This window comes from Pimephales promelas, chromosome 10 (assembly GCF_988280905.1).
Source record: "Pimephales promelas chromosome 10, fPimPro1.hap1.1, whole genome shotgun sequence".
NCBI classification, from domain to species: Eukaryota; Metazoa; Chordata; class Actinopteri; order Cypriniformes; family Leuciscidae; genus Pimephales; species Pimephales promelas.
The window spans coordinates 18,002,395-18,017,638 of NC_142778.1; positions in this window are offsets into that span (position 1 = coordinate 18,002,395).

Genomic DNA, 15,244 nt, shown 5'->3' on the forward strand with positions numbered 1-15,244 from the left:
TGAGTGAGACGCTCCTATATATCACTCCTCAGTGCATTAACAATGCTCAAGAGCAACATTAAACTGGGAAAACATACCTGATACACAAAACACATAGGATAGTCTTGAGTGATACGCTCCTATATATCACTATAAAACAAATGTGACGTACATTTAGTCACCATGTGCTTTCATCTCCACATATATGGATCAAAGTCAAGAATATAACTCAATCAGGACAAAATCACCGAAATAACCATACAGATATGTAAAGTAACACAATATGCATACATTGAAGTGAAAATATAAACATAAAACCAATTATTAAAGTAAAGATTAACTAAGATTAAGAAGAGCCAAAAATAACTCACCTCCTCAGTGCATTAACAATGCTCAAGAGGAAGAGGTGGAGACAAAACAGGAAATTTACAGGCTCATGATGACGTCACAGCAATTAAAGGGAAAACACCCTCATTCTAAGACAAGTATATATCAGATATATGTGAAAGTAAACCTTTTTTGTGTAAATTATAACAATACATACATTTTAACAGAACACATTCTGTCCCTGTTACATGCAGATGTGTAATAAACAATAATTTTTCATATTACGTCTTATTGTTTCTTAATTACCTTAATTATGGTCTTCAAAGTATGTGTTTGTACATTTTATATGGCATTTAGTTTTTTTTATTAAAACAAATTAACCATTGCCATCTAAAACTGAAAATCAAATATAGTCTTCAATGTATGGGTTTTCACATTTGTACGATTTACAACATGTAAAACTGACACACCAACCTCCTGCACGAGTACACAAAGGGGCTCAAAATGTTCTATTCATCACAAGAATCAGTAAATTTACTGTTGGGAATCTGAGCTACTGACTCCTGAGCGGATCTTCAACAATAGTTTAGCAGCCAGGTCTTGGGGCTTCCGAACACCAGGCTAAAAAGTCCGTCCAAAATGTCACGGTCATCGTGCACGAGCTGCCCAGCACAAACTTCCAACCTTTCTGCCTCCTTCACTTGGTCCTCCGTTGTGCAACAAGAGGTGAGACGATAACAATCCGGCTTTAAGTTCTGTATATTCGGCAGTTTCTTTTCCAACAATGGACCGAATAGCTTTTCTCACGTTTTTCTCCGCTGCCATTACTGAACTCGAACTGACGCGCTACATCAACGTCATCGTTCTCAGCCACTCCCTCTATTCGCTGATTGGTCCTACAAAAAATTGATTTCTGAAAACCTAAGGATATACAGCAGTCCCAGACGTAGTACTGAAGGAAAATGAAATTGAGCGGAAGTGCGTAGGAGGGCGCAGCCAGGCTATACATTTTCTGCTTGTTATCCTAAAATTTTAGTCTGGGGCAACAGTGGAGCCCTGAATGCTGATGCAAAAACACTAATAATGAATGTTTTAATGGTGGTTTTGTGAGTATGTGGATCAACCACACACAGTAACAAAATCTTCTTTCTGTCCAGAAAGAAGTCCCATGCTCTGAAGAAAAACCTCAGACTTGTTACCTTGTGCCAAAAAACATAAAGTATATTCTGAGCCATATCTGCCAACGTGCATTAGATATTTCACCTTGATCACATAGATGAGGATCTGCTCGTCACAGTACACACAAAACAGAGGCCATCTGAACATTTACATAATCTGTTGTGAATGGTTCAGCTCACACAATCTTTACCTCTGAGTGACTTTCACCTCGTCTCTGTTGTTTTCTTCTTACTTTCATGTGGCCTGACAAGCTTCTACAATCATCAGGGACAAACACTTGCACCGCCTCTCTGAAAAGGAGATACTCTGCGTCTATCTCAAGATCTGTCATCACAAATTCTGTCTTATAATCAAAGGGGCAGGATAGATCTGGATGTCAGGTTGCATGTATGTTTGGATATATATATATATATATATATATTTTTTTTTTTTTTTTTATTGAGAAATAAATCTAAATACAAAATTCGGTATATAACAGGAATGCTTCACATGACAAATATAACATGTACAAAAACAGGATCAAACAAATAAACAGGAACAACAACACTAAAAGAGAAGAAGAAAAAAAAAATATATATATATATATATATATATATATATATTACAAAAAAAGCTCAATATTTATTCATGTTTGGATATAGTTTAATATGTAACTGATTGATGTGGTGGTTGTGATGTTGAAGCCTGTCAAGAACACATCAACAAGGCCTTGATCGGGTTCTCGATATGTTGGTCTGGCAGTTTACAGCACACTAGAGCTTTTGGTTATGGTCTTCACCGATGTTGTTGGTAAATAATGGGGCCTTAAATAATCAGATTACTTTTTGATTTAACAAGTAAAGTAATGTAATACTAACTTACACATGAATATATTAGTTACTTAAAAAAAAAAGAAGTAAAGAACGTTATTTTTCTGTTTACTCAATGCTTAAATATTTTCTACCAAATTACAATTTTCAGTTACATTATTCGACTATTTCGATTGTAGACATTCTACCAATTATAAGTAACTTTGCAACTGTGCATGTGTGTGTACATATACTCTCAGAGTTTGTGATGGTATTCGGCCTTACAAGATTAAAGGGGTGATGAACTGAGAAATCAAATTTTCCTTGAGCGTTTGACATCTAAGAGGTCATCATATTATAAGAATATCCTGTAAGTTCCTGAACTGAAAACGTCCTTGTTAGTCCAAAAAAAAAGCTTTTATTGACACCAGCCCCAGCAAACGACTCGTTTTTAAAATTGGGGAATTATGACGTCAAAGAGGATAAAACACCACCCCCGCAGAAGAAGATCAACTCAGTACATTAATACATTTCATTCCAAAAGTAATAAATAGAATGGAAAACAGATTTTATTAAATTTTTCTATTAATTTCAGACCCAGGAACATATATCTTTTAATTACCTTACAGTAATAAATGAATAAAAGATACATCTAAATAAATAATTCAGCTGATGAAATACAATGCAATAAATCTTATGCAATCACCAATCTTAAGGGCAATCCAAACGCATTGTCATCCAGTCCAGGCAAGGTTCAATATCCACAAAGGCAGTCCAAAACATAAAACATAAAACATAAAACATAAAACATAAAACATAAAACATAAACCACAAACAAGACTCAGGCAAAGGTAGCACACAGAAGTGTGAGGACATAAAATAACGAATCCGTACTAACATACTAACACAGACAGGGAATATATACACAGATCTAACAAGACTAACAATGAACAGCTGGGAACAATGATACGGGGAACAGCTGAGTGCAATGAACTGATGAGTGACACTGACAGTGACAGACAGAATGCTGGGAAATGAAGTCAAAAGCGAAGGACACCGTGAGAACGAGGACCTCTAGTGACAAACAAGGGAAACACAACCAGACACACTGTGACAATATCTTATTTAGTTAAAATAGCTCAAATATAATGCATGTAAGAGGGTTAGGGTTAGTACAATAAGTTGACGTACTTGAAAAGTTACTTAACGTATAGTCAGTAGAATGTCTGTTGAGCCATCAAAGTTGAGGACCATCAAAATAAAGTATTAGTAGATATTAACCAGACTGTCTAATACTCTAATGACTTGTACTTTACATGTTGCAAAGGTACTTATGGTCAGTGTTATTACTTTTAGTCTCAAGTGGTGTATTGAAATAAAGTGTTACCGTATTCTGTCTCTTCTCCATAACGTTACATTATCTAGGCTATGTTACTGAAAGCATTACTGCGTTAAAAAATAATAGAAAGAAAAAAAAACCCTGCAATGCCTAGAAGAGAGTGAGCCTCAGTCAGGTGAGATTTAATGCAAAAGTAACAAAAAGCTTTATTTAAAAAAAAAAAAAAAAGTAACTTAGAAACATATCAGTTACTATTATAGGGAGGAATGCAATATTGTAACTAATTACTTCTTTAACAAGTATCTTTCCCCAACTCTGGTCTTGACTGCAGTAAAAAAAAACAAGATGTTTGATGTCATGAGCTGGATTGCTGCAGTAGGCAAACACATCTGTTAGACAGCATTATTGATGACTCTCAGAATGATTCATTGACGGAAACAGACACAAATCCGATGCTGATGAAAGGAATTGGTCTGAAAAGGAACACAGTTGGTTATTTGTTTTAGCGTGTCTGTATTTGTTTGCAAACGTGAACTTTGTCAGCATGTTTGAAAATCTTCGTCTGAGATATCTGATTTTCCATCATCAATTTCTTTATCCCTTTGCATTTTGTTCTCTCCTCACCTGCAAAATGAAGAGAGGATTTTAGAATGCCTTGGTGGTGCAGGATAAAAGTTTACAACATAAAAATGACTTTTCTTATCTGACACCATCCTAAAAATACAAAGTAAAGGTATAGTAAAGGCACAATCTTATGCGCATCCAGTTTGTGTAAAATATGGGTAACACTTTACTTGAAGGGGTGTGCATAAGACTGACATGATGACACCTTCATAATCATGACATGACACGTCATAAATATGAAGGTTTTATGCTTGTTAATGACTCATTAAGTATCATTCGCTCAATTATGACATTTTTAATGCAAATATGACATTGTTTGAGATGTCTTTGTTATAACAACTTGACATAAACCAATACATCATAACCTGTCAGTGTCTTTTTCATGACAACTTGACGTTACCAAAGCAACATAAATTGTCATAAATATGTCATGAAGATTAATCAAACTTAAGAAACCACTTAGCTTTATGGGTTAACCTCACATTAAAATGTCATGTGGTTGGTTTTGACATTGGCTGTCATGAGGCCATTATAACTGCCTCGTGAATATTTTTCTTGACCTACAGTGGTACAAATTGAATTTGTCATTAAAAGGTTATAATGGCCTCATGACAGCCAATGTCAAAACCAACTACCTGACAGTTTAATGTAATGTTAATCAATAAAGCTATGTGGTTTCTTAAGTTTAATAATTAATCTGCAATGTCATGTTAATATTTATGACAGGTTGTGTGGACTTAGTCATGTCAAGTTGTCATGACAAAGACAGTCCCTTGCAGTAAGTTATGATGTATTGGTTTATGTCAAGTTGTCATGATAAGACACAGACAGGTTATGATGTATTGGTTTGCATGAAACCTCCTTCATATTCATGACATGTGTCATGTCATGATTATAGTATCATGTCAGCCTTATGCACACCCCTTCTGCATACCCCTTCAAGTCAAGTGTTACCAAAGCATTATTTGCATTCTTTTGCAGAGCCACACTGTCTCATAATCTGATGTATTGTGCCGTTCTTATCAACATCCTTCTTACAGAAAAAAATCAAATGTTTTTTTTTAAAGTAAAATAAGAATAATAATGGGATTTGTGGTAACACTCAGCAGGGTTAGGATCTCAGGATTAACGGCAGAACAGCACAGGCATGCGTCTAATAAATAAAAAGCCCTTATCTAATTGAATTCTGCACAACTGGTCGATGTATTGATGTTGATTTAAGTCTTTACACTGATTAATGATCGTCTTTTTAGTGTGACTGAGCGTTCTGGGCATGAGCCTTTGAATCAAAGGTTTTGAAGAGAACATTGCTTAACAAACAATCCTCAGGTGTAGCTCAAATAGTGCCCCAAAAACAAATAAAAATAATAAATTTTAGTGTTTTAATTCTCTTAAGTAAGTGGAGATGTTGTAAGTCACGAGTGCAAAAAAGGAATACGGCTTAAAAAATACATTTAGTGAGGTCCAAAACAAGTAAAGGAATTGTTTTTATGATTATATTTAACATAAATTCACTAGTAGCAATTAGTAAAGTTGGCGTGACATCAAAATTCACCATATTTATTTTCTAAATGCATAATTATTATTATTATTTTTTTGGCTTTTCTGACTTTTTTTTAATGAGAATATTATAAAAACCAAGGCTGCATTTATTTGATCAATAATACCATTTTAAATTATGTAATTTATCCCTTTGATGCAAAGATAAAATTTTCAGCATTACTCCAGTCTTCAGGGTCACATGATGTGACATTGTGCGGAGAAATAGTGCTGAGGCTGGGTCCAGACACTATGAAGCTTTATTAATCAAACTCAGGAACAGGGTACATAGACTAGAACAAGACTCGGTATCAAAAAGCACCAACGTAACATACATAAATTCAACAACCAACAAAGTAGACGGTCCTCCAAGGAACAAGCCCAAGCAATATACCGGTCAAGAGTCCAGTTGGGAAGGTCCAGCGGCATCCATTGAGAGATCGCATAGTCCAGCCCATTCAGAAACAGGCCCATGAGCTGGATATCATCTAGCGCTCCCAGATGGCAAATGGACAGAAAATCCTTCACGTACCTCTGGACGGACTGGCCCTCTTGCAATAACCAATAATAAAAATTGCTGACAACTGCTGGACTCATTTTGTGGTTGGTTGTTCTGTGACGTTGTGCAGAGAAATAGTGCTGAGGCTGGGTCCAGACGCAGTGAAGCTTTATTAATCAAACTCAGGAACAGGGTACATAGACTAGAACAAGACTCGGAATCAAAAAGCAACGTAACATACATAAATTCAACAACCAACAAAGACAGGGCAGAAACACAGGGCTTAAAGGGCACCTATTATGCCCCTTTTTACAAGATGTAATATTGGTCTTGGTTGTCCCCAGAATGTATTTGTGAAGTTTCAGCTCAAAATACCCCACAGTTAATTTATAATAACCATTTGAAAATGTCATTTTGGGGCCTGTTTGATAATGAGCTGTTTTGAGGCATGCCACTTTAATGCAAATGAGCTGCATATCCCCGCCCTGCCTTTGGATGAGGGCGTAACTTGAAACCTATGGCAGTCGGTCTAAGCAGAAGGGGAGAGTGAGGGACGCGCTGTTTTGTCTTTCATTCAGCGTACGTTTGAATCGGAATAAATAAATAGCACAAAGAGACTCCGGCAGAATAAACATAAATGAGAATGGACCAGTACGTCTCGGTATGGTTATTTGATACATTTATGTACTTTAGCGTTGTAATTGCGTCCTCTTTGCAAGTATGGTGGAGCAACACACACACACACAGACACACAAACACTAACGCTGGCGCATTTTTTTTAAACTAACGTTACATACACATTCTGTGATAAAGTTTGCTACGTAACTTACAAGCGAAATTACATTTATGCGAGGGACCTGTGGCGTCATGTTTACTTGTCATACAGGTGCTTCTGTGGAAAATGTGAGAAGATGGCTAACTTACAGAACAAGAACATATATGCGGTTTTTAATACAATATCTTTAAAAATATATATATTTATAAACGTGTGGTTACACACTATACAAACAAGGTTTAAATTATATAGACAGACATCCTACGACGACAACAACTTTAGACGCATTTGTTATTGAATTGAAAAGTCCACGACAGAACACTTAAGTTATGTTTCCAAGAGACATTACCGGCTGTCGTTGAAACAATGGAGGATGATGTGTACAGATCACCGAGGGCGGGGTCAAGGCCACAACCACACTGTCAATCAAACCCCTTGCTCACTTTCTACGTCACAAAGAGCTGAATCTCAGAACAGCTCGTTCTGAGACAGTGCATATGATTTATTGAGATTGTAAAAAAACCACTGGGTGGATTTTTATCATTCTAGGGTGGTTTTGCTCACACACTGCCAACACACATGTATGTTCAAACACCATGTAAAAGTGAACTTTCCATAATAGGTGCCCTTTAAATAATCAAGGACAAACGAGCTAGACAAGATAACAAGGGGGTGTAAGAAATAAGAAACACCTGGGTAAATTACTAGACAGGGAACAACTGATAACGAATTGACAAGACACAAAACCACATCATGACACATGAATCCTAAATCACTCTAATATGCTGATTTGGTGCTGAATAAATGTTTCTTATTATTATCAATTTTGAAAACAATTGTGCCCGCTTCACATTTTTAAAGCTGCAGTAGGCAACTTTTGAGAAAACATTGAGTTAGCCTGAAAATTTGAACAAGCACAACTTACATGTCCCATCCCCTTGCTCTCTGCTGTGCAACAGCCCTCCCTCCACAGCTCCTCCCCCACGTTATGGGCTGTCGCAGGTCAATAGGATTGCCGTGATTCGATAGCAGTTTCAGACACCCGTCATGCATGACTCATTCCCCAATGCGTTTCGATGCAGTGTCTCGTTCCCTGTTCTCAGGGAACAGGGGTTACATTCGTAACCAAGACATTTTCAAGCCACTGTAAAATTTAAATCGACCCTATTTATTTTCTTAATACACATTCCTGGTGAAATACAAATAATATTAGTAAGAAATATATTTGTCAATTAGAATTCTTCATAATGCACATTTTTCTCACCTCCAACTGTGTATGAAACTTTTCACCATCCAGGTCCGCATCGTACATAATTTCTCCCTGAATATCCCGTTTCACTGGCCAATATGAAAACGTCAGTGTTCATTTTTCACTTTTTTTGCTTGCGTTGTTATCAAAATCAGTAATTTGTGAAAAGTGAGCAAGTGTTCAGCGCCTCTGTGTTTAATGATATGCAAATATTGCATTTAATAACCTGAGACTTAAAACAGTGTCAAGAGAGATCTGGACACAAAAGACAATGCCTGAGGCTTCAAAAATCAGAGCTGTTTTACATACAATATATATTTAAAACCCACCACTCATATGCAATCACAACACCCTGAAGGTAGAAACTAATTTGGATAACTCTTGTGGTTGAGACAGATTTACGACTGCAAACATCATTCCTACCGCAGAAAGAGGATGCCCAGACAGCTATAGGTGAGAGATGCACACATATGAATCTTTGCATGTGAAGACGAAACCCACGCTTATTGACCTTGAGCAGAGATTCTAACATATAAATTTGGTTTCATGGATGAGGGAATAACTGTGTATTTGACGTTTATCTTAACATATGAAAGTGCCAGGAAACAATAATGTCTCTGGCGCTGCAGGGTTCAGGCAGTAAACAACGCATGAAAACTCCCACAGTGCCGCTGCGCTTGCATTGTGGATGCATGCAGTTCTGGAATGAGCAGGTGGCTCATAAGATCATCAACAGGTTTCTGATCCACGGGGCTATAGAGAAAAAGAAACATGAATAATATCAGTAAAATGCAACACCTTTACTTCTATAAAAATCCTTTCACTGTTAACCAGTTAGTGGTGTGACTGTAGAGCAGCAGTTTTCAAAATAATAACAAGATGATGACAAGCAGTGTGACAAAATACTACATTACTGTTGTTCCTGTCATACTGTTTTGCACAGCCTAAGGTAACCAAACACGGTTCAACCCTGTTCTCAGACTCTCTACGGAACATTTTTACATCTTTTATAGTAAAACAAAATATTGTTTTATTCATATTAACAGTATAGCAGTAGACTACTGTATATTACTCTGCTATCACTTTAATACACAGATATAATATACACATGCAGATGTAACCCTGGGTTAATTTTGGGTTACTTTCTACATGATTATTCTTTATTATTATTTTTATTTTATTTATTTGTTTATTTTAAATGGTATGCAAAAATGTGCTGCTTGGTGACGAGAGTTTACTATTGAATCAAAGTGTACCTGTTCAGAAAATGTTCATGTCAGTAAGTCATGTTTGGTTTAATTTTATTGGCTAAAAGCAGCTTGATCCCGCCTCATATCCAATATGGCAACTGTGATTGGCCAGTGTTAATGTCAGTCAAGTGAGGGTCAGGGAGAAGGAAATAAAATGTGAATGTTGTCGGCATCATAAAAGAGCGTGCTCGGTTTTTGTGTTAAAGGGATAGTTCACTTTGAAATTAATTTTTAGATATGTTTTAGCTTACCTCAAGGGCATCCAAGATGTAGGTGTCTTTGTTTCCACAGTATTTTCAATTTTGACATTTTTCAGTCAAACCGTTGTTGTCTATCAGTCATACACTGGAGGCTAAAGGGGTCCACCAAAAAGCATGCACAGAGAAGTCAAAATTAAACATGATTTAATGACTCGTAAATGTAAGTACACATTGATGGCCTAAGACACGAAACGAGCGGTTTTTGTGAGAAAACGAACAGTATTTATATCGTTTTTACCTCGTGTAATCACAGAGACGTCCAAGTGATCTGAATCAGTTGTGCAATGTCCAACTGAACCGAACTGAATCAGTTCAGTGTTACGCCGGAAGTGATCGCTTGCGTGTGACGTCACTCAATATTTACACGGAGATTTCGGAAGTTTTACCTTTTACTAAACATATTTAGATATACCGAAATCGTCTTCCATTGCGGTTTCCCGTATATCTAAATATGTTTAGTGAAAAGTAAAATTTCCGAAATCTCTGTATAAACAAAGAGTGACGTAGGCGCGCAAGCGATCACTTTCGGCGCATGTGCAGACCGAAGCGCCCGTGCCGTCAGATCATTTTGTCATGGCTATGATTACAAGAGGTAAAAACGATATAAATACTGTTCGTTTTCTCACACAAACCGCTCGTTTCGTTTCTTAGGCCATCAATGTGTACTTACATTTACGAGTCATTAAATTATGTTTAATTTTGACTTCTCTGTGCATGCTTTTTGGTGGACCCCCTTAGCCTCCAGTTTATGACTGATAGACAACGGTTTGACTAAAAAATGTCAAAATTGAAAATACTGTGGAAACACCTACATCTTGGATGCCCTTGAGGTAAGCTTAAACATATCAAAAATTAATTTCAAAGTGAACTATCCCTTTAAATATCGTCAGAACTGCATAGTTTAAGTGTAAAATGAGTAGTTCACTTTTAAAAAGCCTTTTGCTCTCCTGTTCAAACTTGTTCATCAAAATGAACATATCTTTTTTCGAGTCATTTTTTAAATGACCTATTGTTTCGCTAGATAAAACCCTTATTCATTGTTTAGTGTCATTTAAAGCCCTTTGAGGTCAGATAATTGGCAGATAATTGGCAGAGGTATTTGTACACCATTGAGGACATATTTCTGAATAAAAATATTGATTTTAAATAATAAATTACATAAAAAGTTACACATAGTCCCTTTAAAGCGTACGTACCATGCTTTTAAATCATTCCTTTTACATATAAATCATACATTTGTGGTCTATATAAAGCGAAAAAGCAATGCTTTGGTCTGAATTCCTCATTATTATTGCTCCACAAGCGCCTTTTCTACCCCTTTTCTGATGTACGTCTGTGAGCAACTGGTTTTGGAGTGGTCTCTTTAAATGCAAAGGAGATGTGTCATACCGCTCTCCAGGTTGCTAAGCTGACACTCAGTTCAACTTTTTTTTTTTTTTTTTTTATTAGAGATGTACGATTATATAGCATCACAGAACATTTTTATTCAAACATTAACAAAATGTCAACAATGGAAGACTTCATCAAGCCTTACGTGCTCAAGCCAGAGCCGGACCCGGAGCGAGTTGAAAAAGAAGACAACGAACCTGCAGAACAACGTCTTCATATGGATGTATTGCAATGGTATGTAACTGTATTGTGTTATAAGTGAAAGTTGATTATTTCTCTTGTTAAAACAAGCACACTAACAAGATAAATGACTATGGTCTAATCTTACCACTAAAAATCTATATTGATAATATGATACGTTTAGAAAAGCATCAGAAAACACAGCAGCTAAATGACACGTAAGATTACAAAAAGACGTGTAACATTACTTAAAAACTAAAACAAAGAAGGCAAAGGTACTGCAAAACCCTGAAAGTAAAGTATTTTTTTTTTGGTAACACTTTAAAATAATGGTCCATAGTTAACAAGTAGCTATGCAGGAAGTAATAGGTAGTACTGCATTAACACCGAACTTAATACTATTAACTAATATGGAAGCAATATTAACTAAGCATTAAGTAATAGGTAATTTAGTACAAAGGTAGTTCCTTGGTAGGTATTTGATTGTTACTAAAGAAATATATCCTCATTGAGAACTACTTGTGAACTAAGAAATAATAACCAATTAATTACTAATCACAAAAGTACCATGTCTAAAAAGTGAACAATTGTGGGGGTTTTACTCTTAACATGGTCATAACATTTCAGAAGCATGTGCCTCAAATGGGTTCTTTGTGGAAACCAGTTTATGAAGTTTATACATCCCCCCAAATACATTAGCTAGATTGAGATTGTGACCACTACTCTTGCCAGGATGGACGCATGTTCTCTGTTTATTTAAAACTTAAACATAAAATAATACTAATAAAGACAGTTTTTAAAAATAAATCTTAAATAATTAGGAAGTGATGCTGACACTCTCATGATTGGATTAGTTCACTATTATGAGCTCTATTGAATTTCAGTCACATATATCTCAGACTCCAAAGACCTATAACGTTACATTAGCTGCCTGAGGAGGACTTCTCTTTAGGACATAAATATAAACATTGATGTTCACTTGTCAAAAACAATTAGCATCTTTAATGAAGAAATTGGCTACATTTATGTTACGATAAGCAGAAAAACCACATCTTCCAGATTACAGTGTTTGTTAGAATATTAGTGCCTCACAGAACCTGTACAGTATGTGGCAAATATACAATTAAATTACTTGTATCATTTGTGAACAACATGTTAACTCCTCAATAACTACTTAAGCGTTACCTTGTCATCCCACAGGAACTACTAGTGATGTGGCCCATTATTTTAAAGTGAAAAACATGTTAACTCCTAACTAACTACAAGCGTTACCTTGTGTAAACATTGCGGGATGACAAGGTAACGCTTGTAGTTAGTTAGGAGTTAACATGTTTTTCACTTTAAAATAATGGGCCACATCACTAGTAGTTCCTGCGGGATGACATGTTAACTCCTAACTAACTACCTTGTCATCCCGCAATGTTTACACAAGGTAACGCTTGTAGTTAGTTAGGCGTTAACATGTTTTTCACTTTAAAATAATGGGCCACATGATCACTAGTAGTTCCTGCGGGATGACAAGGTAACGCTTAAGTAGTTAGTGAGGAGTTAACATGTTTTTCACAAATGATACAAGTAATTTAATTTTATATTTGACACATAGCCTACTGTACAGGTTCTGTGAGGCACTAATATTCTAACAAACACTGTAATCTGGAAGATGTGGTTTTTCTGCTTATCGTAACATAAATGCAGCCAATTTCTTCATTAAAGATGCTAATTGTTTTTGACAAGTGAACATCAATGTTTATATTTATGTCCTAAAGAGAAGTCCTCCTCAGGCAGCTAATGTAACATAAAGTTATAGGTCTTTGGAGTCTGAGATATATGTGACTGACATTCAATAGAGCTCATAATAGTGAACTAATCCAATCATGAGAGTGTCAGCATCACTTCCTAATTATTTAAGATTTATTTTTAAAAACTGTCTTTATTAGGATTATTTTATGTTTAAGTTTTAAACAAACAGAGAACATGCGTCCATCCTGGCAAGAGTAGTGGTCACAATCTCAACCTAGCTGATGTATTTGGGAGGATATATAAACTTCATAAACTGGTTTCCACAAAGAACCCATTTGAGGCACATGCTTCTGAAATGTTATGACCACGTTAAGAGTAAAACCCCCACAATTGTTCACTTTTTAGACATGTTACTTTTGTGATTAGTAATTAATCGGTTATTATTTCTTAGTTCACAAGTAGTTCTCAATGAGGATATATTCTTTAGTAACAATCAAATACCTACCAAGGAACTACCTTTGTACTAAATTACATATTACTTAATGCTTAGTTAATATTGATTCCATATTAGTTAATAGTATTAACTTCGGTGTTAATGCAGTACTACCTATTACTTCCTGCATAGCTACTTGTTAACTACTGACCATTATTTTAAAGTGTTACCTTTTTTTTATTAACGATATTTAAAGCTTATTGACATGCTCTGTTTGTCATCTACAAAGATAGAAGGAATTGACGCTTCATTCAGACGAAGTCGATCGGCAAACCCTTCTTTATACTGGCGGAAGTTGTTGAAGTTGGAAGTGCTTCACGCACACAAAAAATTACTTTACCCACAGATGTGGGAGCATTTCCTGGGAGACGATGTAATGAAACATGTGGGTCACTAGATCCAACAACCGAACATTTTGACTTACCCTCTCATAACTTCTTCATCCTTGAGCATGGACTACAAAATCGGAGCGAGAAATAAAAATGGCGGATTGCTCGAAGAGTTGGACCAGTAGTCGATGTCCTTATTTGGCAGTTCTGCTGTAAATACTGTGTCGTAATTGTTCAAAATACATCATACAGAAAAATTGGAACAGGTGGCAAAATATGACCAAAACAGAATATAAAGATATAAACGAAGCACCTGAAGAGAATAATTTAAACTTTTCTGTACTTATAAACACCCCAAATATAGAACAAAATGCATTTAAGGGCCAAAAAAGTGGATTTAGCGTGATATGTACCCTTTACGAACGGGGTTGTTGTGCACAGAAGAGTCAATCAAACATTTTTTTTGAAAATACCCGTTTATTCAGAAGTTGGTTGAACAGATTCTATTCATATCTAATTTGGTTTTGTAATTCTTTTTCTTTTTTTTCTTTTCTTTTAAATTCATTGTATATTTTAGTTTTATTAGTTTAGTTTTAATACTGATATTGCTGAGATCTGAGTTGCACTTTGTAAGAAGTAGTGTAGAACCAAGGGTCACAGATTGATTATATTTTTAAGTTCACGCCGAGAGACAAACAAATCTGGGTTCAACCGTCCAACATTCCAAAAGGGTAGATTAGAAACACCTACGACAGTAGGGGGCGCTACATTTCTTTACTTGCTTTTTATTTTCACAGACACAACCGACACATAGTTCACATATGTTTTTGACCAAACCTTGTGTGTGTTTGACAGTTTAAGCTCAATAACATGAGAAAGAGAACTTAGTTTAAAGGGGTGATGAACTGAGAAATCAAATTTTTCAAATCAAGAGGTCATCTTTTTATAAGGATATCCTGTAAGTTTCAGAACTGAAAACGTCCTTGTTAGTCCAATAAAAGCTTTTATTGACGCCAGGGGCGAGTTGCAAACTGCTAAGACTAGTCTTACAAGTTAGTCATCCAATTTTTTTCTTCAAGACTGTTCATAACTTTTTAAAGTTAGTTACATAAAAACTTACATTGGTCTAATTTATACCAAATAGCAAGACTGATTACCCCTAACTAACTGCTAGTTGATCATACTAGTTCTTAAGACACTGTCTTAAAGGGTTAGTTCACCCAAAAATGAAAATTCTGTCAGTATTTACTCACCCTCATGTTGTTCCAACCCCGTAAGACCTTCGTTCATCTTCGGAAAACGAAT